The sequence below is a fragment of the Ctenocephalides felis genome, unplaced genomic scaffold, assembly GCF_003426905.1.
Source record: "Ctenocephalides felis isolate EL2017-DRISC unplaced genomic scaffold, ASM342690v1 CF-g0.4_SCAFFOLD_03570, whole genome shotgun sequence".
Lineage (NCBI taxonomy): Eukaryota > Metazoa > Arthropoda > Insecta > Siphonaptera > Pulicidae > Ctenocephalides > Ctenocephalides felis.
Genome location: NW_020539724.1, coordinates 7,676,182 through 7,682,181, shown reverse-complemented (window position 1 = coordinate 7,682,181; position 6,000 = coordinate 7,676,182). Strand labels below are relative to the sequence as shown.

Sequence of the window (6,000 nt, the reverse complement as noted above, 5' to 3'; positions counted from 1 at the left end):
CGAAACGGCTAGACCTGCCTTTGCCAAAAACTAATCTGCACGTCTCTCTTCATCAATATGAACCTAAACATTCAAATAGGTTGATCCAGAGATAAGAAAATTGGTTGATCGTGTTCACTAACTCGTCGACGAAATTTTTTAGCTCCATACACACCTGCACATTACATATACATACGCATCCATTTTCATGGTATGCAAAATGTTCAGAAAACCTTTGAAACACAAAGATTAACAAAAAAATTTATTTTCGTTTTTTTTGCGGATTGCTGTAAATTACCCTAAGGAAAATTAACAGTTCATGAACCTTTTACAAAAAGACTACTACAAGACTTATTCATTATCCTTTGCATTAGAATAAACTCTGACTATTAGGTTTATAAGAAAAGTATCGACATCATTCAGACGCAATATCAAGTTACTTTTGCATGTATAAATTAATATAACATTTAGAAATAGTCCTTACATGTATAAGTTATACTTCCCTGTTTTCTGAAAGACAAATGAAATATGTAATAGTTCCTTGATAAGTAGAATTCATGACGGCAATAGGCGGTTTGTCTATATGATTTGTGAATGCTATTCGAAAACATATCATTTTGTAATTACATCTATTAAATCTGATGATTTGGTAAATGCCGTAATTGTAACTTTACCAAGTTTCAAACTATGAATAGTATTGTGGGGCAGGTGAATACTCTAAAACATCGTTAAAAACGTTAGAGAAAGTAAGTTATAAACAATTTTTCAATTTTTTAAAATAAATGATAAAATAAAAATAAGTCAAAAAATGCAGGCAAATATTTTTTTATTCAATATTAAATTAAATTATTTATTAAAAATAACTGATTTATTTTTTAGCTATTGTTTGAACTTTTGAAGTATTATGCAAAGGTTTAAATAAGTTAGAAAATTTGTAAATAATAAGTATAAAGTTAAAAAAAGTAAAACTTCAGAACAAAACCCCCACTTGCGTATTTAATAAATAATTATAAGGTCTAGGGTTCAAACACGCTTTTTGGATCAGCTGATTTCAAGCAGTAATGATATCCATTTTCACTCGAAAATCGATATAAATATAAGTAAATAGATGTTTCAGAGTGAAAAATAGCTGGAATACAGATTCTATAATGATACTTCTTTAAATTTTCAAAACGAGGACAAAAAAATACACTTTTTTGGTAATCATAAAGCAACGGCTTAGGGGGTGTCGATTAATCGTGAGGTTTTTAAGGACAGGGGCGCTTTGACAAAAATCACAAAATATCACGTGGGGGAGGGATAGTTATAGTATGATATCACGTGTATTTGTTTTGCAGACTACAGACTGATTGCTTTTTTGCAAAGGCAGGTCCAGCCGATTCGATGATACGAAACAAAAAGTGCAAAAATATCAATTCAGTTTTTGAGGGAACGGAGCCTCCGATTTGAATGATTCAAAGAGCATTTTACTTGTACTGACGAAGTAAAAAATTGATTTGATTGATATGTACATTAAATTATCTGATATTATATAAAAATTTTAATAATAAGCACGAATATGTACCAAGATATATTATGTTTAGCTGTAAGACTGCGACGCTATTTTATCTCCAAAATAGCTAAGCAGCGCGATCTCTTTGGAAAAAATTCAACATTCTCAAAAAAATTCTAAAACCACAATAATTCTAAAACCTGAATAATAATATATTTAATTTAATACCTAGCTATGTTATAGAAAGAATCGAACTTCAACGCTCACGTACCAAAATATCAACATAAAGTTTCCAACAGTGATCACCGGCTATTATGCATAAGTCTTTTAAATTAAATGCTTGGAAACTATTATAAGCATGGGACAAAGTATGAGAATTTTCCAATCCCAATTCTTCGCCTCCTCCACCTTCAAATTCAGGTGTTGAATTTGCAGAACTTCATAGAAAATGACAAACGTGTTAAGTTTTAAGCAAAATATATAATATTATACGTTTTCTATTACAAAAATATTTACGTCGTGCTAAAAAGTCTCGATGTCGCAGTATTTTCGTATCGATTTCGTGGGTAGGGTTAAGAATATAACGAGGAAGAAAAAAACATGAAAAATTTATCGCGGTTTTCGTGTGAGTGAACTTGACTGACTAACTCATTCATTTGCCCGATGCGATAAAACAGCTACAAATGTTAATAGCAACCCACCCAAACCAAACCAACCCCGACCTCGCCTCGTCTACGGTCTACGTTTCGCCTTTAAATTCCTTGTGGATCGTTAGGTAAATGTTAAGAGCTTTCAGAACTTGTTCGTAAAATGATTAGTCTGTTCGGAGGAGGAAACAGATTTCGATTTATTTAGTACGCCAATGATCTTGCGGTCATATCGAAAACCGAACAATGTTATGTCTGAAGCATAGCTCTCTACGGATCAGAGACATAGACTCTAAGGAAAGTCGACAAAACTATCTGAAGAGTTTTGAAATGCGGTGCTAGAGGCGGATGGACAAAATAAAGTTGTCTGACAAAATTACAAATGAGGAAGCCCTGAAAAGAGTGGGCAAAGAAAAGACTATACTGAGCACAATGCTGAGAAGAAAAGGAAACTGGATCGGATTCCTGCAAAAAGAGTGCTTCCACACAACGTCGTCGTCGAAGGCAAATAGAAGAACTGAAAGGATTGGGAAGAAGAAAAATGCAGATGGTTGATGACTGATGCGAGAAAAGGAAATACAGAGAACTGAAATCTGAAGCTCTGAACCAGGAAGCAGAAGTTTTGAAAAGGAAAATTCATAAAAACGAACATGAAGTGATAAATCGTCATTAATAATGGAAATAATAAACAAGGAAGGGGAAGAAAATCAGGGATTTTGTCATGATCTCATAATATGGAACTGCCTTCGGGCACACTACTATTATTATTATTAATATTATGCATTAGAGCAGGGCCTAAAGGTCCGCCAAAAAAAGGTCCACCAACGATATCCCAAAAACAAGTAAAGTTAAGAATTTCGTATTAACAATATTTGAAAGTAGAGGGAAAAAACGTATAACCATCCATCACCTTGATTCTAACAACGTCGCTATCAGGAAATAATCGCCTATGTTTGAAAAACCACAACAAAAGTATTGTTTTTCGTTGTTTTAAACTTCGAAACTTTTAAATATATGTTATTATTTTATGTTATTATTCAATTATTAACTTCCCGTAGGGCAAGTTATAGTAATCACAAAAAATCGAAAATGAAAATTTTTATAGATCTCTACGTTTCAAAACCTTCTGAACATTTTGGCATACCTTATAAAAAATGGATGTATGTGTGTGTGTGTGTGCGTGTATGTATGTATGTTCGGATACAAATTTTCGTCGACGATTTCGGGAACACCGATCAACCGATTTGAATAATTTAAAAAACATTCGATTCGTATTGATAAGGAGACGCGCTGATTAGTTTTTGGCAAAGGCAGGTCTAGTCCATCCGAAGATATGGGGCAAAAAGTGCAAAAATGGTAAATCATTTATTAAGAGAACGAAGCGTTCGATTTTAATAATTCAAAAAACATTTTACTTGTATTAACAAGGTGAAGAACTGATCAAATTTTCATGAAGGCAAGTCTAGCGGTTTCGCAGATCGAATGAAAAAAGTAAAAAAAAATGCCATTTTGGCGGTCAAAAATGATCATTAGACATATGCACATCAAATTACCAGATGTTTTATAGAGATTTTAACAATAAGTATAAATTTTGTTTACATTCCTATGAGTTCCGTTCCAATGTTTATCCGTTAGACGGCGACGCGGCGCTTACGCGCTTTGAGATTTCGTCTCTATGCAGTTAAAGCAGCACGATTGCTCTGAAAAAAAAGTTAAGAATTTCCAAAATATGTCAAAATGAAGGAAACATTTTTTTCATATTTTTTTTTTGCAAAAAAAAGTAATTTTTTGTTAAATTTATAGTTTCTCAAAAATCTAATTTTTTCGAAGTAATATTTTTTCAAAAATGCTAATCGTTTTTAAAAAAAATAATAATTTTGGTACGGAATGTTTCATCAATTTGCCTTAAGGCACGATGCCATGCGGCCCACTAGTTATGTATGATTGTGCTATGTCAGTTTTTATCCATATACAATATATTCTATAAATAAAATATTTTCTTCCTGCAAATAAACTGGTATTGTTTATATCTTGTGAATAAAACAATGTCGATTTTATGTTATATGGTATACTGTTGATCAAACATTCAGTGGTCATCTAAATGCTAATTCGCGCCACCAGAGACTAAACTGAAACTTGTACAATAATAACCCTTGGGTAATATTGAATATAATACTGCCGAAAGATAAATGTATACTTGTTATATATATATATATATATATATATATATATAATATACAGTTATATATATATATACCAATAAATGTACAAATGTACACCACAAGCCATGTATACGCATGATTATATAAACCCAAAAGGAAAAGCGGTTAGAAAGAGGGTCAACTTAAAACATTTTCCAACATTCTATAATTAACTTAGAACATTTTTAAATAGAGCACAACAAGTAAAAGTAAAGGAGAAGGTAAAGGTAAAGGACTCATTGAAATACAAGGAGGAAACGATAGTCCTCATTGAGATACATCAAATAGCTTTTAACTTTCTGAAATCGATTCAGGCGTTTTTGAGCAAACGGCTATGAAAGTTCTAATTTGGACAAACGCCAAAAAATCTATACTAGTTTTCGCCAACTTCGACGAATTTTTAAAATTAAACGACTTGTCGTAGGGCCGCAATATTTTAGTATGATCTATAAGACTAATCAGCACGATTCCCAACCAATATCTTTCGAACGGTTTTTGAATTTTCAAAATCGATTCAGAATTGCGGGCTAAAACGTGAACGAAAATTTTTTCACTTTTCTGCTATTCACAAGGAAGCGATTTGGCTGATCGTCGCGCAAAATTGATAAACGTCAGTCCTCATCGTGATACATCGAATGACTTTTAAATTTTTGGAATCGGTCCAGTCGTTCTCGAGAAAACGTCGATTTACGGCAAAAAATCTGTTCACATACACGCCAACACACACGCACACATACACATATACGTTTTCCAATTTTGGTCTCATTCGATTTAGAATGGCTTGAAACGTCGAGGAAACATAAAATTAGCGAATCGGATTTTTTGATGAAAACATAAACTTCGGGAAGTTAAAAAAACGGCCAAAACTTTGTTTAAAAATAATACGGCAAAAACTTTGTATAAAAATCCAAAGCTTTTTCACTCAAATCCAAGGTGTCAAAAACATACACATTTTTCCTTTCAACATTTAGAAATAAATATAAACGATTTGTCTTTAACGCTGCCGAATGAAAATTCGAAAGAATGAATTGCTATATATATATATATATATATATATATATATATGTTTTGACATGAAAAATCTATGGAAATCAGTGTGCATACGAAAATGCAACTTGTTTTTAGGAAACAGCATGCTGTAATGCAATTTTGAAATATTAGTCAATAAAATAACGTCATATATCACATCGTGCAAGAAATAAATGTTGCTATACACATATATTGTAAGTTGAATTGTGAAATTACTAAATATTTGCATAAACTAGTGGGGCGCATAGCATTGTGCCTTAAGGCAAATTGCTGGAACTTCCCATACTAAAAATTATTTTTTCCAAAAAGATTAACATTTGAAAGAATTAGATTTTTGAGAAACAATAAATTAAAAAAAAAATATTTTTGGAAAAAAAACTTTTTGAAAAAAAAATGTTTTCTTCATTTTGAAATATTTTGGAAGTTCTGAAATTTTTTTCAAAGCAATCGTACTGCTTTAACTACATAGAGACGAAATATCAAAGCGCGTAAGCGCCGCGTCGCTGTCTAACGGATAAACATTGGTACAGAACCTATAGGAATGTAAACAAAATTTATACTTATTGTTAAAATCTCTATAAAATATCTGATAATTCTATGTGTATATGTCTAATGATCATTTTTGACCGCCAAATGGCATTTTTTTTACTTT

General features: G+C 31.8%; 1 protein-coding gene across 4 annotated transcripts in view; it reads right to left on the bottom strand.

Moving 5' to 3' along the window:
* The window catches only part of LOC113382858 (lachesin-like), a 589,134-nt gene that overhangs the window by 107,698 nt on the left and 475,436 nt on the right, over positions 1–6,000 (bottom strand). The gene's annotated exons all lie outside the window — the stretch shown is intronic.